At 42.9% G+C, this 20,500-nt stretch overlaps 2 long non-coding RNA genes across 2 annotated transcripts in view; one reads left to right on the top strand and one right to left on the bottom strand.

Moving 5' to 3' along the window:
* Positions 1–6,416, top strand: part of LOC114087447 (uncharacterized) — a 37,724-nt gene extending 31,308 nt beyond the window's left edge. The window contains exon 4 of the long non-coding RNA XR_003581823.2: positions 6,311–6,416. This is a non-coding gene — a long non-coding RNA (uncharacterized lncRNA). The remainder of the gene's footprint in view (positions 1–6,310) is intronic.
* Positions 6,417–10,301: 3,885 nt separating this feature from the next.
* Positions 10,302–18,898, bottom strand: LOC139705459 (uncharacterized). The gene is made up of 3 exons (XR_011707419.1): positions 18,237–18,898; positions 16,117–16,330; positions 10,302–11,758 (listed from the first exon to the last, which is right to left on the bottom strand). It is a non-coding gene; the product is annotated as an uncharacterized lncRNA (long non-coding RNA).
* Positions 18,899–20,500: the final 1,602 nt, after the last annotated feature.

Here is a 20,500-nt window from a genome sequence, read left to right as displayed (position 1 = left end):
TCGTTGGTCTCAGAAATATAAACACACCTGATGTGGTGCCTGTAAAATACCAAAAAAGGGAAGACCCAAGATGCTAGGTAATTCTTAGTGCTTTATAAATTCCCCAGGGGTGATTCTAATATGCACAGTTGAAGACCACAGTTTGGAGGAACTGGCTGCAGTAAGCAGTGTTTCAGCTGTGCCCGTTGGGCAAAGCTTCATTTTGCTGTTACAGTAATCAAAACCACAAGTGATGGGGGAGATGGAAATCAGGAGATGGAGGCAAGAGATATTTTGGAGACAGAATTCCCAGTGAGGAGTTTAAAAAGATAATTCAGGGTTGAGAAGTTTGAAAGAATGAGGTATCTCTGAAAAAGCTAGGATGGTGAGCGGGAGGAGCCCTGGGGTTGGAGGGAAGACAATTACTAGAGTTTATAGGTTGAACTTGAATTCTCAGATGGATGTCCAAGTGGAAATGGCCAGGAGGCAGTTGGAGATGGGGACGGGTTTTAGAGGATAGAGTTATGCATTTTGAAGTCATTTGTTCCCTACTAATATTTGAAGCCTCAGAAGTCAAAAGTTCATCTTTCCCATAATCGAGTACTTTTCAGGAAACCACATATTTACACGGGCTGCAGTCAGTGTGAAGGACTGCCCACCCTCTCTCTTTCCCATCCTGCCTCTCCCTCCCGTTTCTTCTGCTTTCTTCTCTCAGGTATGTTAAACCCATCAGCCTACCCAGCACCCCATCTTGAGCCTTGCCTATCTGGCAGCAACTCTGGGTGATGCTTATCCAGTGAATCAGACAAGATAGACCCTTCTTTTTATCTAGATTGTTTTTTAAAACATTACACTTGTTCCTAGTGAACCTCACCTTTAAGAACTATTTCTTTAGTTGATTAGTGCTATTTATCAGCTGTGAGACCTGGCACAAGAGACTCTACTGTCTGAGCCTCAGTTTCCATAACTGGAAAACAAATAATCGTACCAACATCTCTGGGCTATAATGAACCTTAAATGAGAAAAGCTACACCAAGTGTCAGCAAATGCCTGGGGCTAAGTAGAACCTTGATCCTACTTAGGTTTCTCTGATTTCCCTTGTCCTGCTCCTCTTAACTCCCAAGCAGATCATAACTCAAGTGCACTGTCTCCAGTGTCAGGAGTGAGTCTACACAGCCGGGAGCCACTGGGCCTGCCTGTAATCCCAGAGGCTCAGGAGCCTGAGGCAGGAGGATTGTGAGTTCAAAGCCAGCCACAGCATCTTAGCAAGGCACTTAGGTAACTCAGTGAGACCCTGTCTCTAAATAAAATATGAAAAAGGGACTGGGGATGTTGCTCAGTGGTTAAGCAAACCCTGGTACCAAAAAAAAAAAAAAGTGAGTCTAGCAACAAGCAAGCAATTTGTATTTGCCCAAATGGTATGTGCAGATCAAATCTTGGCAGACCAATTTAATTAATTTTTTTAAAATTTAATTATTTATTTTTGCATAGTAGGAATTGAACACAATTATATAGATGAGGAATGAGCAAGAGAAGCGATCTCTCTAGGTGGGAGCATCCCCTGAGACTCCATCTCAAGTGATTTTTTTTTTCATCAACTAGATACAAGGAAATAAGTGAGACTATTTTCTCTCTTTAGTGCAAGTACTAAGAGCCAAATAATATCCCCGATAGGTGGCCAATCAATGATTCAGCCTCAACCTGGAAGCATCCTGCCTGATGTCACTCATGTCAGAGCAGACCCAGGAGGAACATCTCTAGCTTTGCCCCAGTGGTGTAACTGAGAACTTCCTGATTAAGATCACGGATGACTCCCAGTTGTAAGGTATTAGTCTATGAAGGTAGACATAGACATCAAAATAGCATTAAAAAGAAGGGTCGGTATTGGCTCATTCACTGGACCAGCAACCAGGGTCACCCATAGTTGCTGCCCAGGCAAGGCTCAAGACAGGGTGCCGGGTGCCCTGATGGGTTTAACGCATGTTGGCGATCCTGGATGCTGAAATGGAGCAAATTATATTCCATGTATGTGTGATTATGTCACATTGAACCCCACTATTTATGTATAGCTATTCTGTACTAATAAAAATATTTTAAAATATATTAAAGAAAAAGACAAGGATGCCAAAGAAAAGGGGCGGGGATACAGGCCTAGAAGATGGAGAAAGGGTAGGTCGGCGTGATACCACAATGTTCTGGAGTATGTTCAGAGTGGGAGCGGGTTCATTGGAATTCAAGGTCACTTTACAGTTAACAAAGAATTTGCTGAGCATGTCGTATATGCCAGGCTCTGTATGCAGGCTAGTGGGGTAGCAATGAATGAGACATTCAGAATCCTGCCTTCCCAGGTTCTTCTCCCTTGACCCAACCTCTTAATGTTGAAGGCCTTGTTCTGGGCCTTCCGCTGCTTCTTGTGCCCATCTGTACTTACTCTCTGGCCAATTTAATTCACTACCAAGACTTTCCATCCATCTGCCAATAACTCACAAATTCAGACTTCCATCCCAGATTCGTGCGCCCAGTTTTCTCTTTGTCCACTCAATAAAACACAAACTCAGTCCATCCAAAGCAGAATCTCTATTCTTCCTTCTCCCTGCTCAAACCTGCTGCTTTCCTGGTCTTTCTCATCCCTATTCACGGCTCCAAATATGGCCAAAAGGGAGGCACTGTCCTCGATTCCTTCATCCATGTCCTGTTGCTTCAGTCCTCCAGAAGTTAGAATCACACCACACAGCCTGAAAATGTAAGTCCTAATCGTCTCCCATTCTAAAGGTTGCTGAAAACAACTAGAACCAGAATAGACAACTCCCTCCTTGTCCCCAACTGTGACCTTAGTCAAACTAGCCCTGCCACCACCAACCCAAGGAGCAGACTGGGGAAGGAGAGATGGCCTTTGGGGCCTTGTGCCTTGGCAGTGAAGACTGCCTCCCTCACTGAGGGGAAGAGAAGAGATAAATTCCACAGTGACAGGGAGGCTCTGAGGCAGTGGGTAGCAGCCTCATTCTGGAGAGGCCAGAGGCCAACACTTTTTAGGATTTGCCAGCCATACAGTGTCCACCACAACTACCTAATACTGTCGTTGTGGTGTGAAGGCAGCTGTAGACAGTAAGGAATGGGACATAAATAAGCGAGCAAGACTGTGTTCCAGTAAGACTTTATTTATGGGCACTTAAGCTTGAATTTCAGATGATTTTTCACATGTCACAAAATAGCATTTTTTCTTTCGATTTTTTTTTCAACCACTTAAAAAAGGTTAAGAACTGCTTTTAGCTTATGGGCTACACACAAAAACAGGGAGTCAACCAGATTGGCCTCTGGGCTGTAGTTCACATCTTAATCCAAGAGGGCCACTCACTGACATTACAGGGACCTGCTAGAAAGGGACCGTGACACCTCGTTCCCTAGTAGGTGCCTAACAAGCCGCAGAGCTTCAGGCCCACCCTGGAGTAGTCAAGGGTGGTAGAACAGTGTGTGGGTGTTTGTCCTTTGGAGGCTGGGGACACACATGAACAGCAGGACAGGGCCTGCTTCTTTACTGGAAGTTTCTAAAGGCAGGATGACTTTGGGGGAAGCAAACCCTTCCAGTAAGAGAAACAGGACTCATCGGCATTCAGTCTCTCCAAAATACTTTTGGTGCAGGGGGGTGGTTGTGCTGGGGATTGAACCCAGAATTTCCAATGCTGAGAGCCATAGCTAAGTAAGAATGACGCATGGCAATTTCCTTGTCAGCCTACCCCATGTTGCTTAGAAGGAGGACTCTCCATTGTGGAAATGGGCTTGCCTTGGACCCAGGTCATTTGCAGTGACATTGCATGAATGTTTGAGTAAGGTGACCCTGCTGAAGGACCAGGGCGGATCAGGGTTTAGGGCGGATCAGGGTTTAGGGCGGATCAGGGTTTAGGGCGGTTCCAGGTTTAAGGTGATTCCTGCTGGGAATAGGGCGTATCCTGCTGCCTCAGGCGCCCACCCACTCCTTGAGTTCCTGTTGAGTTCTCGTGGGATTCAGAGAGTATTTGGGATTCAGAGCCTGGTGGAGAGTGTGGATTTTCCCCAGAACGTGAGTGTAGAGTGCCGGTGAGAGGTCAGGAATAAAGACTTGCTGTTTGAATCTACAAAGCTGTGAGTGGCTCGTGATTTTGTGCCCAGCCAGACTGCGGCATTCCAACATCAAAATACCCTGAGTCTTCTACATACTTGCTCTCTCTGCAATAAACTTGAACTGTAGCAACATAGTCGCAGGGGATGTACTGGGGGTGGCAAGCTTATGCGTGGGTGTTCCTTTTAAAATGTCCACTATTGTTGGCATAATGGGGAAAAAAAGTTATTCAGATAACAGAAGATTGAGCACTGATACTGGCCAACAGGGGAGGCTGCAGAATGTCTGTCTTGGGATCTTTAAAACTATGAGCTACAGCCATCTGTTTTGGAGGTTTTGAGATGAGCCCAGCCTCCCAGGAGGAGCTGGATAGATCCCAGCTGCAGTTTCCACTGTCTCTATCATTACAGGACACGTGCATAGGGAAGGGTAGTTAGAGCAAGCAGCTCTGTTTTCCTTTTCTCTGACAACAGACATGGTAAAGATTAACTCCCCAAATCCCTGTGTAACACTGAAAACCCAGCCAAAGAAGTTTCCTTTGAAATTGCATCTGCCTGCATAAGAGATGTGCAAAGCCTCATTTGAATATGGAAATAACTCCAATTATTTGAGTCTCTTTGATTGCTAAAAGATTTTTAAAGAGGAGCCAGGCACCATGGAACATGCCTGTAATCCCAGCAACTTTGGAGGCCGAGGCAGGAGGATCCTAAGTGCAAGGACAGACTGGGAAACTTAGCCAAAATTTACAAATAAAAAGGACTCGGGATATAAATCAATGGTAAAGCACTCCTCGGTCAAACCCTCAGTACCAAAAATAAAACAAGATTTTTGAAGATGAAAAAGGAAAGGCATCCTAATATAACAAGGAATTTGTCAGAAAGGGATTGGTACAAACAAAACAATATTTTTTCCCTATAAAAGGGGTAGGCAGAGTTGGGAAATTGCACTTGTCTTCTTAGCCTTGAGGAGATACAGAGAGATTTTCTCGGGTCATAGGTTGCTCTGCATCAGGTGGCCCCAGAGTCTCAGCTCAATGTCGCTAAGTTGAGCCATTTTCTCTCTGGTTGACAAGTTTTCCTGGCACTAAAAATCCCTGCAAATTCAAATGTAATTGACAAATGTCATGGATGTCACAGATAGCAAAATTCAGTGTGGTTTGCTCTCTTGGGGCTGACTTCAAACCACTGATTGACAAGAGCTAAACTTCAGCTTTTGCTTTAAAAATTAGACCACATAATAGATTATTAAAAATAACACAGGGATAGGTATTATGTAAAATTTCCTATTTCAAAAAGAGAGAAAAAATTACTAGCTATTACCTTTTCATAGCTGATTTTATTTGCAGCTCTGTGATACTTTTTATGCTATGTCATTATCAATCAAGACACCCAGATAAATTACTTAACAGAGAGGCAATAGAGAGCTGCTCATGCAACCACCCAGCTGAGAAGAGCTTCTGTCTACTCTTTTCTTTCCTGGCAGACAGAATTGTGTGGTCTACAGTTGCTCTCATGTCCATTGATCTGAAGCCGTTGTGCAAATGTTTTTGTTTTTTTTTTTAAAGCTGGATTTCCTTCTCTCCATTGTAGCATGGATAATTATGAAAAGATGAAGAGAGAAAAAGAGAAGCACCACTTTTTATAATCATTGGTATTCATTGATCATCCAGGACATCCCTGCCTCTGGGCATGCCTGGTTCCCACTTCCAACAGCTGCCCAAGTAGGCATTCTTCATCCCTTTCTACAGCTGTGTACACTAAACTGGAGGAAGTTAAGTCACTTGTCTGGACTCATACTTCTGGTATGAAGTGGAGCCTGGCTTCCAGCCCAGCTCTCTGCCTCCAGGCCTCGCGCTAGCCACTGTTCAGCTGCCTGGCTAAGAACATACCCAGCATTGGCCAAGCATTTTCCGTGACTGTCCCGGTAGCACATTGATTTGTCTCCCTACATAAACCTCTTCCCACTTAAAAAAAAAAAATGCTCTTCACTGTAATTGTACCATGATGAATGACCTTACAGAGAATTTTCAAACATAAGATGTGCTATTGTTTCAATATAGCTTGTCCCCACCACAACTCACTGGAGGCCTGATTCCTCTGTGGCAGTATTGGGAGGTGGAGCCTCGTGGGAGATGTTTGGATCATGGAGGCAGAAACCTCAAGAACCAGTTAATGTCTCTCTGGTCAAATAGGTGAGCTATTGCAGAAATTCAACCCTTTTTTCTCTCTGTGCCAGACCTGCTTGTCCATCTGTTTTGCCACCATGCATGGAACAATGAGATCCTCACCAAAAGCTGAGAAGATACCAGCACTATGTCCTTGGACTTTCCAGCCTTCAACCAGAACTGTAAGCTAAATAAACTATTTTTCTATAATTAACCGGCATCAGGTATTCTGTTGTAGCAACAGAAAACAGACTAAGAGAGGATGTCTCTCACTCTCTTAACTGTTGGCAGTTTTTCTATTTCCTTCCAGTTTTCCTTTATGTGGGTTTACTGTATTCACCACATAATCATTACAGAATTTTATGCCAAATTTTTTTTTTTTTTGCAAATACATGAGGTGTGGCCATTATCTGAAACTTAAAAAAAAAAAAGTGCCAGTATTAAAGATCATTTATTGGGGTTGGTGTTGTGGCCCAGTGGTAGACCATGTGCCTTGCACATGTGTGGCACTGAGTTCGATCCTCAGCACCACATAATAAATAAATGAAGGTACTGTGTCTATCTACAACTAAAAATATTCATGTATTTTTTAAAAAGGTAATTTATTATTAAACTGTCTCTGATGTAAGATTAGGATGCATGGAATACTTGTGAATATATGTTAAAATTGAATAGTCCAAATGAACACACATTATTTCTTTGTGGCAGTTTAGAGAACATTTTCCCAGTGTGAAAAAAATGACCACATTGGTTGTTATTGGTTTGTTCAGTATAATCAAAATATTAATCTTGAGAAAACTACTACAGAGTTGCAAAGTATGAATATAAAAATTTAATCTTCTGTGTCTGAAGATTCTGCCGCACCAGGATCGACAGACATCCTCAGGGCCACTCAACTCCTAAACGGGCTGGTGGGCTTTTTCAAATGTACTGACAATGCGCATGTGCTGAGCATTCCAGGTTCGCCCTATCAGTGTTGGAGAAGACAAATGCGCATGTGCCATGATGAATACATCACTGCTCTGTTTACTTTTTAAGTGGCCTGAGAAACAGAATTAGACCATTCAAATTCTAAGCCAAAAAAAGGTATGCCGGAGGCATCACAGTATCTGACCTCAAATTATACTACAGAGCTACAGCAACCAAAACTTCACAGTACTGGCATAAAACAGACACATGAACCAATGGTACAGCATAGAAGACACAGAGACAAACCCACATGTTTACAGTCATATGACCCTTGACAAAAGTGCCAAAAAACATACATTAGAGAAAATGGTGCTAGGAAAACTAGTTATTCATATGTAAAAGGATGAAACTAGAACCCATCTCTCATTCTACACAAAAATCAACTCAAAATGGATCAAAACCCTAGGAATTTAGACCAGAAACTATGCAACTCCTAGAAGAAAATGTAGGGTCAATATTCCAGCATATGGGCACAGGCAACTGCTTACTCAATAGGAACCCCAAAACTCAGGAAATAATGCCAAGAGTTAATAGATGGAATGGCATCAATTAAAAAGCTTCTGCACAGCAAAGAAACAATTAGAAATGTGCAGAGAGAGCCTATAGAATGGGAGAAAATCTTTGCTAGTTACTCTTCTAACAGAAGATATATCTACAATATATAAAGAACTCACAAAACTTTACACTAAAAAAAATCAAATAACTCAATAAATGGGCAAATGAATTAAAAGATACTTCTCAAAAGAAGGACTACAAATGGCCAATAAATATATGTAAAAAATGTTCAACATCATCAGCAATTAGGGAAATGCAAATTAAAACTACACAGATTTCATCTCACACCAATAAGAAGGGCAGTCACCAAGAATACAAATAATAATAAATGCTGGATAGGACGTAGAGGAAAAGGAACATTTATACAGTGTTGGTGTGATTGTAAATTAATACAACCACTATAGAAATCAGTATGGAGGTTCCCCAAAGAGTAGGCATGGAATCACCATAGGACCCAGCTATATCACTGTTCAGTATTTATCCTGAAGAATTAAAGTCTTTTACTACAGCACAATTCACAAGAGCCAAACTATGGAACCAGCCTATATGTCCATTAACACATAAATGGATAAGGAAAATGTGGTATATGTACAAGTTGAGTTTTCTTCAGCCATAAAGAAAAAGGAAATTATATTATTTGCAGGAAAATGAATAAAACTAGAGAAGATTATTGTTTTAGTTTTTTTTTTTCTTCTGTGACTAAAGGGCCCAACCAGAACAACTGTAGAGGAGGAAAAGATTATTTGAGGACTCACAATTTCAGAGGTCTTAGTCAATAGAAGGCCAGCGCATTCCTCAGGGCTCTAGGTGAGGCAGAACATCATGGCGGAAGAGTGTAGCAGAGGGAAGCAGCTCACGTGATAATCAGAAAGCCTAGAAAGAGACTCCACTCTCCAGATACAAAATATATACCTCAAAGCCACGCCCCCAATTAACCACTTCCTCCAGCCACACCCCACCTGCCTCCAGTCACCACTCAGTTAATCCCATCAGGGATCAATTCACTAATTAGCTTAAGGCTATAACCCAGCCATTTCTCCTCCAGATCTTCTTGCATTGTCTCACACTCGAGCTTTTGGAGGACACCACATCTAAAGCATAACAATTATACTAAGCAAAATAAGTCAAACTAGAAGGTCAAGGTCATATGTTTTCTCTCATATGCAGAAGCTAGAAAGGAAAGAGGAAAGAAAGATGGGGGCAGATCTCATAAAAATCAAAGGAGATCAGTAAAGGAAAGGGATCTAGGGGTGGGAGATTGGGAGGGAGGGAAGTGCTGGGGAGTGATATTGGCCATTTATGTTCAAATATGTAACTACAAATCCCATCGCTATGTACAAATATAATGCACCAGTTTAAAAATGTGGGGAGGGCTGGGGATGTAGCTTAAGTGGTAGCACGCTCACCTGGCATGCGTTCGGCCCGGGTTCGATCCTCAGCACCACATACAAACAAAGATGTTGTGTCCACCAAAAACTAAAAAATAAATATTAAAAAATTCTCTCTCACACTCTCTCTTTAAAAAAAAATTAAAATTAAAAAAAATAAAAATGTGGGGAAAAGGGGCTGGGGTTGTGACTCAGTGGTACAGTGCCTGCCTAGCACATGTGAGCAATGAAAGGTCATAAACCAGTTTTGGACTGAAAAAACAGAATGCAGCAATTATGTTGTAGTGATGATTATGTGATGAAATACTGTAGCACATGTTTTTAAATGTCAAAAATTATATGTCCTTCTTTGTGTGTTTAACTTAATATCATGAACACATTTCTATTTCCACATACACTTTATAATTATTCCTTCAACAACTGTATAGAACTCATCAACTTAATATAGTCCCATTTCTTAAACTATTTCTCTTCTTTTGAATTGTTTATCATGTTTCCCTGATATGACTAATGTTATATAAACTTTTTTTCTAGTCTATACCCTTTCTCCATTCACTAAGATTTTTCTTTTTCTTTTTTCTTTTGGTGCTGGGGATAGAACCCAGGTCTCTGTGCATATGAGGCAAGCACTCCACCCCTGAGCCATACCTCCAGCCCCTCACTGAGATTTTTCTTTAGGCCAAATTTCCAAAAGCATAATTATAGAGCCAAAGCACCTGAGTATTTTATGCTTGTCTCTCTTTCTTGCATCCTGAATACTTATTTATAATTTTTGACATTCTTCCTCTCAACTCCTAAGCATGACCTGGGAGTCAATCACTTGTTTTCCCTTCTACTTGGCTGGTATTAGGTTATACTGGAGATTGCTCACCAAGCTGCTACCAATTTCTGAACGTAAGTTAGACTTGTTGAAAAATCCTGTGTATCCCATTTAAGTAGCAGGCCAGAAAGATTATAATAGTAATAATAGCTACTCAGTGCTGGCAGGGGTATAAGGCAACACACATCCTAATTAATTTCACTGGGTATAGACTGGTACCTCTGTGAAAGGTAATTTGGCCACATGTAGGAAAGGCATTAAAATGTGTATGTAGTATATTTACTAAGTGTCACTTAAAAAAAGAAAATAAAACTTGAAAAACTGTGCACCTTTAATTCAATCATTTTCTTTTTATTACTTATTCTAAAAGAGGTAGCCAAGGTAGGTACAAACATTTAGCTACAAGCATATTCTTTACAGCTTAACTTAAAATAGCAAAATTAGAAATAAATTTATAACCAATAGAAGGGAATTGGTATGATAAATGATAACACATCTGAATGATAGAATACGTATGATACAATATGATAGAATACTATGCAGCCATTTAAAAATATAACGGTAAATGACATGATACCATAACAACCTAAACACAAGTTTATATATCTAATGAAAAACAAAGTCACAAAATAGTACTTATGTTATCTACTTGTGTAAAATATATAATCAGCCTTGCATACCTGAGAGTTCTGCATCCACAGATTAAACCAACCATGGATCAAAGATATTTTCATAGAAAATTTGTGTCTGTACAATATGTACCATCTTTTTCCAGTCATGATTCCCTAAACAATATGGCATAACTATTTACATAATATTTATATTATATTAGGTATCATAAGCAATCTAGAGATAATTGAAAGTGTCAGTGGGATGTGCATTTATTATATGCAAATACTTCACTTCTTACATAAGAAACTTGAGCATCCTCAGACTTTGGTATCTTCAGGGATCCTAGACCCAATCTCCCATGGATAGCAAAGGATAACTGTATACATAGGTACAAGTGGTTGAGGATATACTCTAATTGTTAACAGTATTTACATCTGGATGATGTCATTATTGGTGTTTAATGGTTTTGGTTTTTAAATTTTTTTCTCTACTTGTATTACTGCTTTTATAATAAGAAACAAATAATTGAAGTTTTTTTTTCTTATTTGAGACCAGTTTCTAAAACTTTTGTGTGCACAAAAAAAAGATATTTCCCTTACTCCACCAAAATGAAATGGGGACAAGAAGAATGGCTGTCTATCATCTTCTAGATTCCATGTGTGCTCCTTCATCCACACCTCCAAATAAAAGGGGTCATCAGAGTGTAGCAAAGAGCATAAGGGAAATCACTTTCTAAATTTAATTCAAAATGTGGTACCTCCAGCCTAGCAAAGGAAGAGAGTATGCCCCAACCCCTCTAATAGTGGACATGCACAGCTCCCTCCATAGAAGTCATGGGGGCCTCCTCTTGAGAGAGGAAGGCTAGTAGGGAAGAAATACCAACTCTCCTTTCTGTAATCATTTTTGTTGCTGTGTAACAAATTTCCCCCAGTACAGTAGGTTACAACAGCACACCTGCATGGTGTCTCACAGTTTCCGAGGGCCAGAAGTCTGGGAGTGATTTAGCTCAGTGGTCCTGACTCAGGGTCTCTCATGAGGTTGACTCCACCCTCAAGTGCACCTGCATGGTTATTGGTGGGCTTAGGCCCTCACTGTCTGGCTACAGGTCTTAGTTCCTTACCTCATGGCCTCTCCACTCACAGTCTGCCTGTCCTTGTGATGTGACAGCTGGCATCCTGAATGAGAGATCCAAGAGAAAGCACTGACTATGAGACCTGCAGTATCTTTTAAGACTTAATCTTGCAAATGAACTTCACTTTGGTTTCGCTGTACTGGTTGCCCCAACTACCCCTGTCCTGTTACAGGCAGGTACTGCAAAAAGGGGTGCTCCCTGGGAGGCATGGAGGGTCCAGGACCAGCTTGGAGGCTGCTGACCACTTTGACCACCAAAGGCCTGACCACCTGGCTGGAACACCCATCACCATCACCTCTGCAGGAAACCTGGGGCCTCAGGAGCTAAAAGTCATCTTAAAGATAGAAAGTTAGGACAACATGATTGCAAGAGAAAGCACTGAATCCACAAACGCTCTGATGAGCCATTTTTGTTATCATTTAAATAAAACAACAGTTAGTGAAGAGACCAACAATGACACGGTAAGTTAAAGGTAACGGGTCCTGTACACTCCATTTCCATTCATTATGCTTTGCTTACTGGAGACTTTTCAGACCACCTAGCCAGCAGTTTTCAGATTCTTGTAAATTGGGTCTGGGGTGTAGCTCAGTGGTAGAGTACATACCTAGCATGCAAGAGGCCCCTGGGTTCTGTCCCCAGCACCACGAAAAGAAAGGGAGAAAGTAAGCAAGAGAGAAGAGATTCTTAAAAATTTATATTGCTTAAGTGCAAGTATTGTGGATACCAAAGAGGCTCCTTCTCTGTGTCTAGCCCTGTGTGCGATGTTACAGCCACTCTGGTTAATGTGCTCCACTTGTCCTGGCTATTGTCCTAAAGGCACAACTTTTCCCAAAGGCAATTTGCTAGTCAGTTAAGCAGAGAGGTGAAGGGAACCACAATCCCTCACAGCCTGTCATCAAAGAGTTTAAAGCCTCAGAGTGGCTCTTGTCTACTTGGTTCCAAAGCACGTCAGAACACAGCAACCCCAGGCCCTGGGTTCCACAGAGCCCCATGCCCTCCTCAGCACCTGGCCTGCTGGCCCCTGCAGGGAAGGCTGGACCTTTTGCCTACTCTGGGTCCCTACACCTGCCCCAAGGCCACACTATATTAAGTTCTACTGCCAGGGCCACCTCCTCTCCTCCCTTGGCCCTTTCTAGCTTGTAATTCATTTTGAAAAGTATCACTAGCAAGGTAGTTCCCACTTCCACACACTGCCCCCTACATTCTAGAAGGTAATCTAAGGTATCAATTACAATGAAAGGAAGAATCAATGTGACCTTTTATAGTCTTCTAAGGATTGGACTATAAGATTGCTTTATAACCCCAGGGCTTACAGAAGACTATTTATTAGACTTCTTAAATAAATGCATGAAGAGTGAGGCAAGGGTAACTTTAAGCCTACTAGCCCTGTTTGCCAAAATGAAACTGGCAATGCCATGATGTCCCCATCCCCGCTTCTGCCCCACGACCCCCCCAAAAAAATTGGCCAATGGAACTGTACAGTAAGGGGACCCACAGCTGAGGTCGCGACTGTCCTCCTATTGTTCAATTCTGTGCCTCTTGGCATCAGAAGACCTAATAATGCATCTCAACTCAGGTGTCTTCTTATCACTACGAACCACATCTGCATTAGGAGGCTTGGATCGGGTAACAAGACAGGAAGAAAAATCTTCCAGAGGAGATACAGAATGTATTTAGAGGGGAAGAAAGGGGTGTAGTGTGTGCATAGTTGACCTGCTTACAGATTTCAGAGAGACAGGTTGGAGTGAATCCAAGAGACCCAGTGGTGGCTCTCCTGTCCTGGTAAATGTGGTACCAGCAGCAGCATAGCAGGTGTGTAAATTCTGTATTGGTTGGGACTCTCCCAGTGGCCAAGTGACAAAAGCTGAATTCAAGTGGCACGTCTATACAATGGAATATTACTCAGCCATAAAGAAGAATGAAATTATGCCATTTGCCAGTAAATGGATGGAACTGGAGACTATCTTTCTAAGTGAAATAAGCCAATCCCAAAAAACCAAAGGCTGAATGTTCTCTCTGGTATGTGAATGCTAACACACAATAAGTGGGGAGGGAGAATTGGAGTACTTTGGATTAGACAAAAGGGAATGAAGGGAAGAGAGGTTGAATGGGAATAGGAAAGACAGTGGGATGAATCAGACATAGCTCTCCTGTGTGCACATATGAATACACGACCAGAGGGACTCCGCATGCACAACCACAAGAATGGGAAGTACATTCCATGTATATATGATATGTCAAAATACACTCTACTGTCATGTATAACTAAAAAGAACAAATTTTTTAAAGTTGAATTCAAACTAGCTGGACAATGGAGGCAAGAACTTAAAGGAAAGATTTGGATGCTGTGAGAATTCTCCACCCTCAACCCCCATCCTTATCTCTGTTTTTCTCTCTCTGTGTAGATTTTGTCTTCTCTTCCTATAGAAAGTGACCTTCACACAGCCGTGGACATGGAAGTCCATCTCCCTGAGTCACAGTCACAGACTCTGTGGCCACAGAACAAAGGGCTCTTCTGAGAGGTCCAGTGGGAAGTTCTGGGGTAGGACTCTCTTAGGTGCCAGGTTCACCTCCACACTAGTCCCTTTAGCCAAGAGGCCAGCTGAGTTAGCAAAAGATGGAGCAGAAGGGCTGACAATAGCCCCTACAAGCATGTGGGTCTGGGCTGGGATGGTGTTTTGCTTCCAGCCCACTCACTGGCTGTGTTGTCAGTCTAACCTTTACTCTCATCATCTTCAAAATAGGGATATATTAATACCAGCCACAATTCTGTTATAAAGATTTAAATGCAATGATGCATATAAATACTAAATTCCACATGTGGCACATAGCAAATGTTTGGAAAGTCTATTTTCTATTTTGGCCATTATTAATGCTTTGCTATCTGCTCAACAGAGAAACCAAACTATAGTACCTGGACCCTTAATCTGCACCCAAAGGATGGCTTTGTGTACCTGCCAACAATCCCCTACTTCTTTAGACAGAATGATGTTGGGTAACATACCATAAAATACTACAAATCACACACAACAGAAGGTGTGGGAGGGTTCACAATGGTCAGAACCAGAATCATCCAATTTAGGATTTAAAAGAACTACTTGAAGCCAGGCGTGGTAGCGCACACCAGTAATCCTAGCAGCTCTGGAGGCTGAGGCAGGAGGATCACAATTTCAAAGCCAGCCTCAGCAACTTAGGGAGGTCCTCAGCAACTTATCAAGACTCTCTCAAAATTAAAAGTAAAAAGGGCTGGGGACTTAGCTCAGTGGTTAAGCAACCACGGGTTCAATCCTGTTACCAACAAAGAAAGAACTCCTTGATATTTCAGATAGTAAAACTGAATCGTCCACCTGCCTAGAGTCAGGAAACATAACTTAGTGCACAAGATTCTGTTGCTATGGAGAGAGAGCATGCTAGATTTTCAGGCAACAAGAAGACTCTGTTGATCTTGCCTGAGCTGGTGTTGATCTGCTGTCAGGCCTCTTCTTGACCATCTGTAAAATGGGGCTGATGAGATTCCTCTCCTCCTCCCACTGGGAGGAACAGCGAGACTAAATGAGGCACCGTTGGTGAACTGCTGTGGGCTCCTCTAATAAAAGGCTCTATGCAGGTGCTTGGCTTTGTTAAACTCTTCCTGGTTGTCAGGTTTAGAGTGAGGAGCTGCTTGGCGCCACTTCAGAGAGTTGCTAAGAAACACAGACACAGTAAATGTTCTTTTTCAAAACTGAGATCACATTGGGAGTTGGTGCAGTCACTGCCTTGACCTGTGAGACCTCATGCCCAATCATTGACACCGTTCCTCGTCATGGTTTGAGAACTGCAATTAGACCAAGTGAACTTTGGCTGGATTACTATTCTGTTAACAATAGGAGGCCAAGTAATTGCATGCTGTACAGCAGTGGATTGAAAAAAAAAAGTTTATTAATAATACACTAAAAAGACAATAAAATCATTACAAAGGCATAAACCCAATGTAGGTTAGGCCCAGCAGATATTGACTTGTGCCAGCCAATTGTAAGATTTTTTTAGGAATTTTTCTAGCTGGATGTGAAACAGTCATTTTAAAAACTAAACAAGGCCAGGCTCAGTGGCGCCCACCTATAATCCCAGCTTCTCAGGAGGCTGAGACAGAAAGATCTTGAGTTCAAAGCCAGCCTCAGCAAAAGCAAGGTGCTAAGCAACTCAGTGAGACCCTGTCTCTAAATAAAATACAAAATAGGGCTGGGGATGTGGCTCAGTGGTCGAGTGACCCCGAGTTCAATCCCCAGTACACAACAAATCAAAAAAACTAAAATGATATATGCTTACAATTTTTAAAATACATTAAAAGCAAAGCTAATAAATTCTCAAAACTTACAATTTTCTAATACTTTTATAACTATGTTTTCTCTAGAGGTTACTAACCAGCATTGCTCACATCAGTTGTCCCGGGTTAGTAGAGATCTCACATACTGAGGTGCTACTTTGCATTTCTTTCCAACTGCATATCCAGAGATGTCCTTTCCGTGCCTTCAAATTGGTCACAGTAGAAGTATTTATACCTCGGCAGTCAGACTGCTGCAAATCAGGTACCTCACTTTATCCAAGAGTCATTTGTGGACTGTTTACCAGCACACCACTGTAGACAAAGAGAGAACAGGAACAGAGACGACAGAAGGAAATAAAAAAGCTGGTGAATGAAAAGTGATGAATTTAACACAGAATATAAAACTGAAATCTAAACTCCCAAAAGGGGAACCCAAAGAGGCAAACCAGCTATACCACAAAACCTTAGAAAAAACAGATGCTGGTCCCCTCTGTAGAACTTGGGTACAGATGTGCTGAAAATAAACGTGTTGAACATTTGTGCCAGAAACACTCTGACTCCCGTTGTTTCTTCTCATCCCTATGTGCACCTATGAGGAAAGGTTGAATCAGAGAGGGACTGGACTGGAGGACACTGGGCACAGCTGAGAACTTGCTTGCCATACACTCTGGAAACAGAGAACTAAAAGTCTGTGCTCTGAACATGAGTGGTGTGACTCTACTTTGTGTACAACCAGAGATATGAAAAATTGTGCTCTATATTTGTAATATGAATTGTAATGTGTTCTGCTGTCATACATAACAGATTAAAATAATTTTTTAAAAAAAGTATGTGCTCTGAATTGTGAGATTCCACAGTCCCCTTCCCCCTTCTCTGCTCCCATAATGCTGGCAATGGGGCTTTAACACCACAGGCAGAAGATTAGAGGATTCACTGCTGGGGAAACTGGCCAGAAAGACTACAGAGAATGGTCTAGCAAGATGCCTTAGTGAAACATTCAAGTGTCTGCAGAATCACCCCACAGTGAGACTCCTAGTTGACAAGCTTCACCCACGTACACATTACTTGAGTGCAGCAATCACCAGACATTTCAGGGAAGACTCTAACACGCACACACAAAAAATATATTTTCAAAGTATAGTTCTATGCCTGAATAAGCCATCAGGTGCAACGGGAGAGCAGAGACATTATTGCAAGGTCTCTAAATATTTACCTGCCATGAACACTTTCTCCCAAAGCCACTGGAGGATATGCTCCAACAAAAGGAAGAACTGGCCAAGAAAGAAGATACAAGCTCCAAGAAACAGAGGATCCAACACAAGATACAAGGAAAGAAGATTCCCAAGAGGGGGTTCAAGGAAGCTCTGGGGTCACAACAGTGGGCCTGAGGAGAAGCCTGTCTGAGTTTGGAGCATGATGATAGTTCCAGGAAGATGTCCTCACATGAAATGAAAGGCCACAGAGAGATGACCAGTGTGTTCATCACACAAAGGGAAGCTCAGGGATCAACTATTTATATTTATATATATACATATACATATATATGCATATATATGTATAAAGTATATATATACATAAAATAAGAAGATAAAGCAATTATTAACTCCAGAGAGCAAAAGATGTACAGAGAAATGTAATCACAGTTCACTGTCAACAATATTTACATGGTCAAAACAATGTTAATACTTGCAAATACTAACCCAATGATTTCCTTAGATGTGATGTCCTGACTCATAATAAATATTTTTAAAACCATGTTTTCCCCATTGTAAGGTCTTGAAAATCAGAACACATCTTAATGTCATTATGATAAAAAAGTATCATATCATGCTGTAATTGGAAGCATTCTTCTTCTATTGTGGCACCTAATAAAATAATGGTAAATTTCATCAACATTTGCAGCTAAGATAGGAAGAAATACAAGAACTCTCCTCGAAAGCGAGGGACAAGTGGGCCTGGAGACAGGAAGAGAAAGCTAACCCTTCATTTCCATAACAAGAAGTCAGCAGATTATCTCTACAATTATTATTTAGAGTGATTACTGCTAATTTCTGCAGAACTAAAATCAGAGGGCGGGTGACTCCGCACAGCATGATTAGGCCAGGAAGCTCCTAGGCTGCAATGGTTCTAGGAGGGCTGAAGGTATCTGATTTGAAGCCAGACATATGTATTAGAAGTAAAAATATTATGAATTTAAAAAAAAAAAAAAAAAACGTACTGAAGCTCTGCCATCTCGAGCCTCACCTGAACAGGTGTCAGGCTGTGAAAGGCAAGAGGAATTTCTAAGGGTTTCTCCATCAAGACAGGCGCCCAACCCGTCCTCACTGTCCTTCTGAGCGGGTTGCAGGAAGCCAGGCCTCCAGAGCGATGTGCACGTTGGTTCCCTGTCACCTCTGCCTCTCATCTTAGAACACGCCACCGCCGGCTGATTTCTCACGCTCCGGAGTTCATGGAGCTGGTCTTGGGAGAAAGTGGTAACCGCAGCGCGCATGCCACGCTTTTCTAAAGGTCTTGTTACTCAGAGCCCTGAAGGATGAGAAAGGAAGCCGGCCGTTGGCTTGGCAGGTGGGGAGCCTCCTTCACGTCGACATCTGTTCGTGGTTCGGGAAACCCAGGCCCCTCCTGTTTTGCAGAGGAAGAGCCCTGGATGCCTGACGCAGAGAGGCATCCGCTCCTGCTGCGCCCAGCCGGGAAGATTGACACCGGCGTCCGGAACAGGAGGGTGATAGAGCGAGAGGAAGATTCCTCCTGATAAAGCAGAAACTGCTCGTTCCTCAGATGTCAGGGTTGCACATGAGCTTCTGCAGGCAAAGAGGCCACCCAGCTGTACGCCAGGACATTCTGGCACGGCCGGCTGGTGCAGAACAGCCATCTGCAGACGCTCCCAGGAATCTAGCGGGGCAGAGATGGGGAACACGCACCCAGGGAGTGCGAGGCACCCTGAGAAGAGGACGGGACCACTGGCTTTCCCCCAGCAGGGCTGATTCAGCTGCTGTGAATGCCGCAGCCAACCACAGACTGATGGAAACTGTCCCGATGGTAAACAGCCCCGGCCCCTCCCCGGGCCCCACACCTCCCCACCCGCCCGCGACCAAAGGGGGAAACATATGGCCCAGCAGGGGGCCTCCTGGAGCTGGCTGCAGAGGCCCAGCGGTGACAGCTCTGATTGGTCAGGCCGCCTATTAAATATTTTAAACATCGCTCCCCACTGCCAGATCTATGAGAGGCCGGAGCGGCCACTTCCTGCAGAAATTCCTCCACCTCCCTCTCCCTCCTCCATTTCTCCGTAGCTCAGTGTTTGCCAGTTTAGAACAATTGAGAGGGAGAGGGAGAGAGACAGACAGACAGACTGTCTCTATCTAGTAAAATGTCTTTTCCTTTGCCTAAGAAAAGAAGCCCTTTTCTTATTCCCAGGGGGCTGCTGGTGCGCCAGACTCCAAGGAAATTTTCCTCTGTGCTCTTCTTCTGCTGTCATAACTTGTTTATCATGATGAAATTAGGCCCAAATAGCCAGGGACTGCATCATAAAAGGGGAAAATAAAGTTACTGGAGGCCGGCAAGCAGGCCCAGGGATGCGCCAGGGGACAGGGAACAGGAAGGGCCTGGGTGATATATATGCATAGCCCAGGCTTGCTGAAGGCTTCTGGGTATCCAAATTCTTTAACCCCGACTGCCAGAGGACCTCTTTGCTTCAGCCTACCCACCTCTCAGCTGCCACTCTGGATTTTCAGCCCCTGCAGGAGGGGGACCCACAAGGTCCTGAGGATATTCTGGGCTTCTCTCATGAAGCCATAGAGGGGACCGTGTTTCTCCTAAGTGGGAAGTTTAGCTGGTCTCTTACCCTTTGATGGAGGCAGGCCCAGATGTGGCCAGCGGAATCACTCCTGGCTGGGTTAGGGCAATATAGGGTTGGGGGAGGGGAAGACATCCTTTGGGACTCTGGAAAGACTTCTGATAAGGAAAACCATTCAATCTGTTGCATCTATCGCCACAGAAAACATTTTCCTGTTTCCAAGTTATGAGACTTCAGCAAATGTAGTAAATGGTCTTTGGGGCTTGATTTTGTTGCTTTTTGCTTGTCTTTATGTGAAATCAGTGGCAGGCTGCATAGTGGAAAGGGCCCATCCAGTAAGGACTCAGAAAACCAGAGTCAACCTGTAATCTCTCCAGCCATCTCTTCCTGAAATAAAAATAGTGCTTCACTGCCTCCCAGGTTATGGTGAGTAGCAAATTTCACCCAGTTTGTAAAATGCCTTAATAAGTATAGACACATGCATGGAAGGAATTCTGATGCGCTTTTATTCTAGGAAACTAGTCTGTGCGTAAGGGACACTCACGCAGCAAAGGCAGGGAGCAGCTTAGCAAAGCTGGCCTCTTAACAACCAGCCTCCCTTCCTTTCCACCCATTCCCTATACCCGCTCCCGATGCCCAGCATGCTACACTCCCACTGCTTTGTGGGACAGGGCCTCATTGTGCAGGGC

This window comes from Marmota flaviventris, chromosome 4, assembly GCF_047511675.1.
Source record: "Marmota flaviventris isolate mMarFla1 chromosome 4, mMarFla1.hap1, whole genome shotgun sequence".
Lineage (NCBI taxonomy): Eukaryota > Metazoa > Chordata > Mammalia > Rodentia > Sciuridae > Marmota > Marmota flaviventris.
The sequence above is the reverse complement of the archived record's forward strand: the minus strand, read 5'-3'. Positions and strand labels throughout refer to the sequence as shown.